The sequence below is a fragment of the Pteropus alecto genome, unplaced genomic scaffold, assembly GCF_000325575.1.
Source record: "Pteropus alecto unplaced genomic scaffold, ASM32557v1 scaffold381, whole genome shotgun sequence".
NCBI classification, from domain to species: domain Eukaryota; kingdom Metazoa; phylum Chordata; class Mammalia; order Chiroptera; family Pteropodidae; genus Pteropus; species Pteropus alecto.
Window position 1 is genome coordinate 288,393 of NW_006431050.1, and position 13,085 is coordinate 301,477.

Consider the following 13,085-nt stretch of genomic DNA (forward strand, 5'->3'; position numbering starts at 1 on the left):
TCATCTATCAAAAGTCACTTTAATTGTTAAAAATAAAGAAGATAAATGCTTCCTTTTAGTGCATTTAGGTAAAGGGCATACATATTGTTGTTCTCCCCCACCACCATCTTTTTCCTCTTAAAAAAGTCCCTTTAACATTTCTTGTAATACTGGTTTGGCGATAATGAACTCCTTTAGCTTTTTTGTCTTGTTTGGGAAGATCTTTATTAGTCCTTTGATTCTAAATGAGCTTTTCTGGGTAGAGTAATCTTGATTGTAGGTCCTGGGTTCCCATCACTTTGAATATTTCCTGCCAATCCCTTCTGGCCTGCAAATTTTCTGTTGAGGAAAAAGCTGACAGTCTTATGGGAGCACCCTTGTAGGTAACTAACTGCTTTTCTCTTGCTGCTTTTAAGAGTCTCTCTTTGTCTCTATCTTTTAGAATTTTAATTATCATGTGTCTTGGTGTGGGCCTCTTCTGATTTATCTTATTTGGGACTCTCTGTGCTTCTTGGACTTGTATGTCTATTTCCTTCACCAGGTTAGGGAAATTTTCAGTCATTATTTCTTCAAATAGGTTCTCAGTCACTTTTCCTCTCTCTTCAACATCTGTAATGAGAATGTTGTTACATTTAATGTTGTCCCAGAGGTTTCTTAAAATAGTCTCATTTTTTAATTATTTTTTTCTATTTGCTGTTCTAATCGGGTATTTTCTGCTACCTTGTTGATAACTTAAATTTAAACACATTCCAAAGCTGTACATTTTTACTCCCCACATACTTATTTTATTTTTTAATTATTTTTTTTTTGGCAGGGCAACCCTTGGTTGACCTCACAGATTGCAAGGACCTTGTCAGCTTACAATCCCTTATTATTTATTATTTTTAATTTATTTTTTATGCCTACGGCACCTGGTCTTCCTGGATGGTCTCGCATCTAAGTACTAACCAGGCCCAACCCTGATTAGCTTCTGAGATCAGACGAGATTGCGCTTGTTCAGGGTAGCATGGCCGTAGACTTATTTAACCTTTACAACGTCACATTTTACATAAGTATATTTTATATATTTTTAAAATAATTATTGTAGTTTTTGTTAATTTTACTACTTTTTTCTTTAAACTTTATACTAGCTTTATAAGTGATTAATCCACTATTTTAATTTTATTTTTACCTTTACCAGTGAGATTTTCAGTTATGAATAATTTTTGTTAATAATTAGATACATTTATTTAGAGAAGTCCCTTTAACATTTCTTACATGGTTGGTTTAGTGGTGATAATTTTTTTTTAGCATTTACTTGTCTGGAAAACTCTATCGCTCCTTTAACTTTTAATTATAATTTTATTATGTAGATAGAGTATTCTTTGTTGGAAAGTTTTGTTGTTGTTGTTGTTGTTTTTCTCTCTTTTAACACATTAAATATGTCATGTCATTTTTTTCTGGCCTGCAAAGTTTCTGCTAAATAATCTGCTGATAGCTTTATGGGGGTTTCCTTTTATGTAGCAAGTTGTTTTTTTTTCTTACTGATTTTAAGATTCTCTCTTTATCTTTAAATGTTGAAAATTTAATTATAATGTGTCTTTGTGAGGATTGTTTTTATTCATCTTACTTGAAAAACTCTAGGCTTTCTGGACCTGGATAATTGCCTCCTCCCCCCAAGTTAGGAACATTTACAGTCATTACTTCTTCAAATGAGTTTTCTGTCCCTTTGTCTATCTCTTCTTCTGATGGGACCCTTGTATTGTGAATGTTATTATTCTCAATATTGTCCCATAGGTATTTTAAGCCATTTTCACTTTTTATAACTTTTTTTGTTGTTGCTGTTTGTGTGAATTACAAAAGCTTTATCTTCCAGTTCACTTTTCCATTCTTCTGCTGTATACAGTCTGATATTGAAATCTAGGGCATTTTTCAGGTCAGTTATTATATTCTTTATCTCTGTGAGTTCTGTTTGGTACTGTCTTATATATTTTATCTCTTTATCTTTTTCAATATATTCATACATCCATTCTTCTCTAGAATTTGATGATCTTCTTTATGACCATTATTTTGAATGTTTTGTCAGATAGATTACTTATTTCTGTATTATTGTCATTTTCTAAGGTTTTTGTCTTGTACTTTTGTTTGAAATACATTTAAGTCTTTCCTCATTCTGCTGAATAAATGTGCTTGTTTCTATGTATTATATAAAATTGTTACTTTCTTAGTTTTGAAGAAGTGCCCTTGTGTAGGTAATCAATCTTATCTTTCAATCTTGCTCTAGCTCTTGTTTGTCTCTCAAACTTCTGTGATTTTCTAAACAGCCTGACTTCTTCTCATAAGTCTCTACTGTTGAGGGTGTGCCAAGATCTTTTAGTGTTCTAAGGTAAAGAATGTCATTCAGTACCTAGTTTCAGGCTGTGTGGAAGCCAGACTCTCAGGCAGCTTACTTTAAAGTATTAGAATATGTACAGTCCTGTGGAGCTGCCATCATAAACTGCTATTCTCTAAACCAGGAGATCTGGAGGTGTCCATCAGCAACAGTTGAAAAAAAATCAAGGCTCTAGATATATGTATAAGCTCCTTTCTGGGATGTATCATTAAGCTGAGGTGAGGCCAAAGGATGCACAACGATGATGTCTCCCTACTTATGTTCCCTGGGAGAACCTCCATAGCCTCTAGATGTGTTGGGAAATTTGAAGCCCTTCTCACAGGCTGAGGCTCCAAGATAAGTGAATAGTTCTTTATATAACAGAGAGACAGGGGTTGTGCTTCAGTTGCTTCAGCTGGCTGTTCGTGCAGTACTCTGAGGATCATAGCCTGCCAAGAACTGCCTTTCTGATTTTTACAGTTTCTTGGAGCCCAGAAGCAACAGCCCCCTTGGCCACCAGGGCCAGGTGATCAAAGGGTGTCATCTGAGTGGATTACACATATCTGCTGGCTTTAGTAAGGCAGGTGGAGCATGTAGGGGGGCAGGACTCTCTTGCCTTCTACATCAAGATAGCAGGGAAATGTTTTAAATCCATGCACCCATGGGGTTCAGCGATGATGCAGGAGATTGTATTGTCTGTGCACGTAGATGCATTAGATTTAGGAAGAGAGTGAAAGAATGCTTTGATCACTTGCTTTTTCAGGCCCTAGCCAGGGAGTGAGAGAGAGCTGCAACAACCCATGCTCTCTGACCTCATCAAGGCAATGAGATAGTGCCATGACTACTTGCCTCTGCCTGTTTTAGCAAAGCAGTAGCAGGGTGCTGCACCCAAGCTTGCCCACCTGTGCTATTCAGTGTGGACAGTAAATGCAAAAATTGTACCTTCCAGTAACTTTGTCCTCGGAGAGATTTTCAACTGTCCAATGCCACTCCCCACCCAAGGAGCTGCTTTAAGATTATCAAATGAATCTTCTTCACATATAGTCTGGATGCTTTTCAGAATTCTTTTTCACTGGGTCCTTGGGCAAGTGAGACTATATGTGATGTCTTTAACTGAAGAATCTAAGTTTCCCATAATCCTTTGCGTCTCTTGGACATCAGTCCCATTGGTTTTCTAAGCCAAACATTTTTGGGGTTTGTGCTCCAGTAAAGATCGCAAGGCTTGGGGTGCCTGATGTGGGGCAAAAACTACTTGCTCCTTTGGGAGAATTGCCAGACCTGCGAGATCCCTCCTTACTGTGTGTTGCTGTACCAGCTGTATTTTTTTTCTTTTGGTGAGAGCATGTCTCTACTTCTTCTACTCACTTTGATATGGTTCTTTTATTTTATTTTTTTGTGATGAAGGAGTTGTTCATCTAGTTTTCAGATATTTTTCAAAAAGAAATGATCCATATTTAGCTATAGATTTGGCGAGTTTGTAGAAGGAGATAAGTTCAGGGTCTTCTTGAACACTTCTCTGCCATTTTTTTTTTTTAACTTAAATAAGCTTCTTGGTACTTTATTTCCTTCTTCTTTTTTTTTTTTTTTCTGGAATCCCTTTGAATATAATGGTTCATTTGATTGTGGTCCATAAGATTTGTAGGCATTCTTCATATTTTTTTCATTTTTTTCTTTGTTATCCTCTAACTAGATAATTTCAATTGGCCCGTCTTTAAGTCAGCTGATTCTTTTTTTTTCTATTTGATCAAGTATTCTGTTGAACCTCTCTTAAATTTTGCAGTAAAGTTATGTATTCTTCAACTCCAGTGTTATCGTTAGTTTCTTTTTTATAATTTCTATTTTTTATTGTTGATATTCTCATTTTGTTTATATATCATTTCTCTGGTTTCATTTAGTTATCTATATTTGTTCTCTTCTATTTCATTTAACATCTTTAAGTTAATTATTTTGAATTCTTATTCAGGTAGTTCATCAATCTTTTTTAGTGTCAGTCCCTGAAGATTTATTTTGTTCTTTTAGTAGTGTCATATTTTCCTGATTCTTTTGATTTCTAGTAGCTTTTCTTTTTGTCTGGAAATTTGAAGAAGCAGCCACCTTTTTTCTTCATAGACCAGTTTTGGCAGTAAAATACCTTTAGTAATTAGCCTAGATAGAGATTCCAAGCTTCCAAAAAGTTTTATGAGGATGTGCATTTTCTACTTCTCTCTTTCTTTCTAGTAAAGAAGTTTTAGAGTTTTGCACCTTCTTGCAGTTTCAGCAATTCATGCTGTCCAAAATAAGTCCACCTTCTTTCCTTCTGGGAATACATGGAAATGCCGGGAGGTTTGATGCAAAATCCCACTTCTGAAAGGAATATCCTAGTATTGTGCACTTTCTCTCAGTTCTGCAGAGAAGTGCAGGCTGCTGAGAGTTGCCTGCCCTTTTCCTCCAAAACGGTGCACTGAAATGCCAGGAAGCTGAATGCAAATGGACTTCCACCTTCTTCCTGAAGAAGTTTTAGTATTTTTCATCTTATCTGAATCCCACAGAGATGAGCTGACTGCTTAGGGCCACTTGCTCCTTTTTCCTAGAGGAGTGTACTCAAATACCAGGAGACTGTGTGTATAGATCCACTTTTCTCCCTTCTCCTGGAAAAAAAGTCTGAGGATTGGCCATCTTCTTTCAATATCACAGAGCCATGCAGTCCGTTGAGAGATGCTTCTTCCTTTTCTCTAGAGCGGTGCACTTGAATGGCAAGAAAAAAGGTACCCCTCCAATTCACTTGGAAGAGAAGTCTCAGGAATGTGCCTATTTTCCACATCCCACAGGACCATGCAGGCTTTTGAGAGCCCCTGCTCCTTTTTTTTTTTTTTTTCTTTAGCTTCCCCAAGGCATTCTAACTGTGTTAGTTGCCTCTGCACTCTGAATGATAAGAGATGAAAGTAGGTCTCACAACCGGACTCTGAAAGACTGGGGTTGGCAGATTAACACTTTACTCATTCTTTCCTCAGGAAAGATTGTGGGTATGTGGATCTTTCTAGGCACTGGCCTGTGCATGCTTGGGGAAAAGGTTAACATAGATTTTTATTTTTTTTTTTACCCACTTCAAAGAAGTTTTACTAAACTTTATTCTCTTCTGAGATGTTGCAAATTCTTAACTAAAATCTGTATTTCTCATTTAAACACGTTAGCTCAAATATCATTGTTTCATCTGTGTTTTTGTGATAAAAGTGTTGCTGTGACTTCCTATTCTGCCATTTTGCGGTCTCTCACTACGTTGTCTTTAAATACTCTATTTTATTTGTATACATTCTTACCTTGATTGTTACATTCCAATCTGCTAGTTTGGGATTTAGTTTGCTCTTTTTATTCTGGTTACTTAAAGTTTGTAGCTAGATCATTTGAGGTCTTTCTTTGTTAATGTATGCATGTACTGTTATAAATTTACTCACTTGTTTTTGCTGCAGTCTATCAGTTTTAGTATGTGGACTTTTTGTCATTTCTCTCCATGTATTTTCTAATAACCTTTATAATTTCTTTTTTGACTCTGTTTAATTTTTTTAATAATTATCATAAGTTTGTATGTTTCTTGTCATTGTTTTCTAGTATCATTTCATTTTAGTTGGAGAAGATGCTTTGTGTCATTTAATCTTTTAAAATTTACTGAGACTTGATTTGTGTCATAATATATTGTCTCTCCTAGAGAATATTCTATGTACTCTTTAGAGGAATATGTATTCTACTACTGTTAGGTGGAGTGTTTTATAAATATATCTTAGGTCTAATTTGTTTCTAGTATTATTTCTCTCTATTATTTCTTCAGTGATCTTTTGTCTAGATGTCCATATGAAAGTAGGGTATTACATTTTTCAGCTATTATCTTAAAAATTTTTATTAATTCTTTCCAATCTTTTAATTATTCAAATATTTTGGGGCTGTGCTTTTTTTGGTGGGCATATAGTTATAATATATCCTTCTACGGGATTGACCCTTTTATCAAGATATAAGATTCTTTTTGTCTTTTGTAACAGTTTTGAGTTAAGGTCTATTTTGTTAGTTATTAGTATAGTCATTCCAGTTTATTCCAGTTCTCTTTTGCTTACAATTTCCATGGACTATGTTTTTCCATTTATTTTCCTTTCAACCTATTTGTGTCTCTAGATTTAAAGTGGCCTCTTGTAGACAGAATATAGGAAATCATGTTTTTTTAATATATTTTACTAATCTTTGATTGGATAGTTTAATCCATCACATTTAAAGAAATTATTCATAAGAAAGAACTTTTCTCAGCCATTTTGCTATTTCTTTTCTGTATGACCTCACTTTTCCGTTATGCATTTCTTTCATTATTTATTTATTCTTTTTATTAATTTCTACTGCTTTATGTTTTGATGTCCTTCTAAAATTCATGTGTGTATACTTTTTAAATAAGTCTTCTCACTGCTTTCTAGCCTCCATTATTTTTGATAACAAAATGACTTAATATTACTGAGATTTTCTTGTACTTGATGAATTGCTTCTCTCTTGCTACTTTTAAGATTCTTTTTTGCTTTGATATTTTAAAATTAAATTCATTGGTGTGACATCAGTTAATAAAATTATGCAGGTTTCAAGTATACAATTTGATAATACATCATCTGCATATTGCACTGTGTTCACCATCCAAAGTCAAATATACCATCACCATATATTTGACCCCCTTTAACCTTACCTTTCTTCCACCTCCCACCCCCACCATTTTTCCTCTGGTAACTACTAAATTGTCTGTCTATGAATTTGTTTGTCTTCTTAGTTTGTTTCTTTCAGTTTTATATTCCACATATAAGTGAAATCATATGGTTCTCAGATTTTTCTGTCTGACTTATTTTGCTTAGCATGATAATCTCAAGATCTATCCATGTTGTCGCAAATGGCAATATTTTATATTTTCTTATGGCTGAATAATATTCCATTGTATATATGTTCTTTTGTTTTGACTTTTGACACTTTGATTACAATGTGTTTAATTTTCTGTCTTTCAAAGTTTATTCTGTTTAGAAATTGTTGAGCCTCTTTGAATTGTATATTCATATCTTTTATTAAATTTAGGAGTTTGGGAATCATTATTTCTTCAAATATTTTCTTTGCTCTTTATGGCTTTTTTACACCTAAAAATCTCATTATGTATAATATGTTGGTCCTTTCGATAATGTCTCACAGGTGTCTTATAATGTAGTTACTTTTCTTCAGCCTTTATCTCTGTTCCTGATACTATATAGTTTCATTTGTCTTATCTTCCAGTAAAATGATTGTTTTTTCTGCTCGTGGAAATTTTCTTGAATCCATCTAGCAATTTTTTTAAAATTTCAGTTATTGTATTTTTCAGCTCTAGAATTTTTATGTTGTTTCTTTTTATAATTTGTATCTCTTTATTGAAATATGTTTTCATATATTATTTTCTTGGATCCTTTAGTTCTTTGTACATAGTTCTTTTGAGCATATTTGTTATAGTTGATGTACACTGTTTTTCTATCATGTCTAATTGCTGGACTTTCTCAGAAATGGTTGCTTTCAATATATGCTTGGTGATTTTGTGTTAAAAGTTATGTATTTGAAAATTATGATGCAGTAACTATACATATCAGAGATATTCATATCTCAAGTGTTTTTAGTTGCTGTTTTGATTGTTGAAAGTTGCAATATTCTTTTGATTTAGTGAATCTCCCAGACTATTTTTGTCAAGACTGTATTCTTTCTTGTTGTAGTCACTGAAATATCCATTCCTTTAATTTATGTTCAGCTAGTATTTTTAAAACAATTTTCTTGAATGTCAGAAACAAAATAAACAAACAACTCTCCCACTCTCTCAGCTTTTATAGATTGGTTTTATAGATTGGTTTTCTGCTGGGGCACTCATTCTACATTTTGTCAGGCCATTTATATTGCTACCTTCCCTTCATTTTCTCCTATCCTGAAAATAGAAACCAGGCAAAGACAAAACCTTAGAGTCTTCTTACATCTTTCTCAAATGTGCATTCTCTCCCAAGCATACAAGTGACTTTCTAAATTCCACATTCCACACAGGTACTTTTGAATGCCTTAATTACCAAACAGAACTTTTCCCCCAGCTTCTCTTCCCCATGCTTTAGGCTGTCATTTTTTTTTTTTTTTATGTATGTATTATATGGTCTCAAACACAAATATTCCCAAGAATGTGTGGGTTTTTCTTCATCTTACAATGTCTTCAAGCAATATCTGCCTCTTGTCTGCTCTAGGTGAGTTGTGAGTTAGGTAAACCACAGACAACTGCTTCATGTCAGTCTTTTGGACAGCCTCCAGATAAGTTTGAAAAAACATAATACTTTTCTAATAAAGTTTGGTGTGCTCCTTCTAGAACCAAGAACCAGGCCTCACACTGAAAACATGGACCACTATCTTTAAGACCACAACTAAGCCAGAGTGGGTTAAGAGAAAGTGAAAACTATACAGCGTTTTCTCACCATTTTTAAGTTGTCTTTTTCTTCATTAATTGTTTTCTTAATTGTTGTGCACTTTTAACTGTTTTTCACAGCCTGACATAGTTCTTACAGTTACTACTTTGGTTTAGATATTTCTCTTGAAGGACAGGGGTTTGTAGATGCTTTCCTGGCATTTTAATTACATCATCACTACTATTCAGTTTTCCATAAAAGGAATTATAGCACATTGCCATCAACAAAACACATAACTCAAGACAACACAAACATCTCACAATAAAATTTCAGACAATAGAGAATTGCATCAGCTATTATTGTGGGTAACTATATTTTATCTGTCATAATTATTTTACTACATTTACCTAAACTAATAGCTTCAAAAATCATCTTACATAGCATGCCCTACATCTACTCCTAACTTTCTAATCTTAAGAAGCTTATTAAAATGATCTTAGTATTTACAGTATATTTGGTAGGAACTTTATCAAATTTTGATTCAAGAGAATGACATGTGTTCAGAAAATAATTTTAAGTCTTTTCAAGTTGAATGTGCTTTTAAAAAAAATAAAGTAACTAGTGTTAATCTAATACTTAATAGAATAACACAAAGAGAAGAAAGGAAGCAATAAGAGAGGCAGCGAAGGAAGAAGGAGATAAAATCATTCTGATTATACATTATATTTGGTGTTATCCATACCAATAAGCTAAATGTATTATCAGGTATAAAAAGATTGCTTAACAATTCACTAATTTGATAAACATTTATTAAGTACCTAGTACATGCTAGTTTCTGGGAATATAGAAAGAAACCCTCATTTAACACACAAACACATTAGTAGTATAGTTATATAGAAATAGTCACAATGACCTTACTTCAAGATAATGATATTATGGTATTATTCCCCCTCAATAATGTTATTTCACCACAGTAAAAATACCATTGTTTTAACTGTGAAGTATAATTTATACTAATGTAGCAATATCATCACATTTTTTTTTAATTTAAAATTGCAATTTATATGTAGCAGGGTAAAATACATTTTTTTTTTAAATTTCAGGCTTGAAATGTTTTTATAACACTTTAAAATCATTTAGCAAAGAATAGATATCATGCGTTTAGCACTAATTTTATAACATAATAAAAATGGAATACTGACATAATCGTCACTTGTCCCTTTCTGTCAGTGTTTCTCAGTGGTGGGTGGCTCTACAAACTGACATAACATGCTATGCAATATCAGCATCTTATGGCTGGCTGACTTTGCAGACAAGTTGTCACAGTGGGCTGTTGAAATCTTTTCAGTTTGAGGGTACTACATAAATAAGGTTATTGTGGAATCAATTAGCATATATTTCAATTTATAAGGAGATAGGATTAACTTTGAGTCATCAGTTCAACAATCTGAGTATGCAACCATGGCACAGATGCGACAAAGTGTACTTGCTTTGACAACTCAGTGTTCTAAGCACTGTTGATAAAGACATCTTGAAAAACTGAAAATCAAGACAAGTTATATGTTACAGGTAGCATTGCCACAAGTATTACTGGTGTGTTAACTTTTAAAGAACAGAGGTTCTACTAAAATGTTAACAGTGTGAATTACCATTTTCCATAAATATAAATAATTAAATATGAACATCTATAATTTTAGCAATATTAAAGCTAGTCTAAGTGCTTTGTTTAGTGTGTATAGAGAGTATTTACATTAAAAATCAACATTAGAAATACATTTGGAAGTTGTAATCAATCATAGGACAAATGATTGCTTAGATATACTTAGTACATTTAGATTTTTTCAAATAGAAAAGGTCAAGACACATGAAGTCACTGATCTCCAAATTAACTGACTCTCCCAAAATTATACCATTATTCACTGTGGCCCATCTAAGGGCAAACTTTCACTCTTATTTTATTACTACCACTTTATGTGGACTTGAATGATTCAAGCAAACATATCAGAACAAAAATAATTATTTTCATATCCCATATCTGCTAGAATGTTTTGTTCTGCAAGTAAAACACTACCCAATTAAGTCAAACAGGTATCCTGTTTTACTTAACAAGAAGTATAAAGCTAATAGTTCCAGATTGATAATTCAAAAAGTCAGGTATGTCAGGGCTTCTGGATTCTTTCTTGTTGATTGTCTTGATTTTTTTTCTCATGGGAAAAATATAGCTGCTTTATGACCAAACATTATTTTCACACAATAATATTTAAAAAACGGGAGAGGCAAAACCCTGTTTTGTGTGTTCTTTAAAATTAAAGAAACTTTCCTGGAGCAACCTGAACTGATGTCTTTTATATCCAATGTGCCTATCCTTAAACCAATCACTCACCATAAATTTACCATAAAAGGCTTAGGCTAATCAAATATATTTCCTATAGAGATATTTATAAAGCTCAAAGCACTCATTATGCAAGTCAACTTTGGGTTGTCTTAAAAAGAAAATAAGAGTTTGGAGGGTAGTATGTGCCTATTGAGTAGGTAATCATGAGTGACAATATTCTTTGCCAGGGGACCAAGTAAACTAATTATAAATCACTGAATTCAATTTGGTTGCTGAGTTTTAGGTAGCTTGTGGGGGCTTGGTTGAAATTTTGGCTCAGTGAAATGGTTTTCAACATAGTCCAGGCTAGAGAAAGAACAAGCCTCTCAACTGATCAATTTTGTTATTATGAAATAATTATTTTTATGACTTAAAATAAAAAAATATATACTTTAATATATTTTATGTTATCTCTCTTATTTGATGGCTAGAATAGACCTCATAATAACGAGTATCAATTATAGATATATCATAGAAAATGCAAAATGTTAACTACAAATAGGCTAAACATAAATTGTTTCTATATAGCCCTTCAATTAAGTAATCTATTTGTTTTGCAAAAAACTGGCAATCCATTGACAGTGGAGGAGTGAGAACGTATAGCCAAAGCAATTGCTAATGGACTGTATTAATGAAACATATTTCTGTGCTAGAATTACATACTCCTCACAATTTACAGTGTATGCTTTGACAAAAGAAAACAAACAGAAAAAATTGAGTAAAAAAAGAAGTTAAAACCTGTATCTCCCTTTCATGACTTGTTTATCCAGTTTCTCATAAGGTCATTTACCCTCCTATTATCTTTATTTCTAAGCATTGAGCATTTTTTTTTCTTTATTTAAGTTGGGCTTATTTAAATTTGACTTTTTATTAAATGAAATATGTATACACACTCCATGCTTCTTTTTATGTTCTTAAACTGCTTTTTCCATAGTGATTTTTCTAGAAGATTGACTAAATAAGCTAAACTGATGATTGTTCATTTTGACATTAACTGCATTCTTGTGGTATTCATTCTCTTTTTTTATTTATTAAAATTATTAGGGTGACATGAAATCTAATAGCTTTCAAGTGTAAAATTAAATAATAAATCATATGTATACTGCATTGTGTGCTCACTACCCAAAGTTAAGTTTGTTTTTGCTACCAAATATTTGATCCCATTACCACTATCTGATTGCTCCCTTACCCCTTCTTTCCAATAACCACTAATACATTGTCTTTGTCCATGAATCTTGGTTTATTTGTCATGCTTACATATTAATTTAAGTTTTATATCCCACATATGAATGAAATCATATGGTTCTCAACTTTATCTGTCCAACATATTTTGTTAAACCTGATAACATCACAATTCATCTAAGCTGTCACAAATGGCAGTATTTCATCATATGGCTGAGTAGTATTCCATTGTATATATGTACCCCATCTTCTTTATGCAATCAGCTATGGAAGGACACATTGATGTCGCCATGTCTTGGACACTATGAACAATGTCATTATGAATAATGGGGAGCATATACTTTTGCGGATAAATGTTTTCAAGTGTTTGGGGTATATACTCAGATGTGGAATAGGTGATCATAATGCAACTCTATTTTTAACTTTTGAGGAAACTCTATACTGTTTTCATAGTGCCTGTATCCATTTATATTCCTACCAGCAGTGTATGAGGGTTGTTTTCTCCCCACAACATCTCCAACACTTGCTATGATTTGTCCTGCTCATGAGACATTTTAAAAGGTGTGAGATTAATATCTTATTGTGGTTTTGATTTGTAAATCCCTAATAGCTGGTGAAGTTGAGCATTTTATCATATGTCTGTTGACCATTTGTATGTCTTTCTGGGAGAAGCATCGATTCAGGTCTTCTGCCCATTTTTTAAAATGATTGCTTTTTACTGTTGAGTTATATGAGATTTTTATATATTTTGGATATTAGCCCCTGATAGGAGGCATTCTTTGCAAATATATTCTCCCATTCAGATGACTGC

General features: G+C 33.0%; 1 pseudogene; it reads right to left on the bottom strand.

The window, feature by feature from the left end:
* Positions 1-878: 878 nt before the first annotated feature.
* LOC112486198 lies at positions 879-997 on the bottom strand (annotated as a pseudogene).
* Between the last annotated feature and the right edge of the window lie 12,088 nt (positions 998-13,085).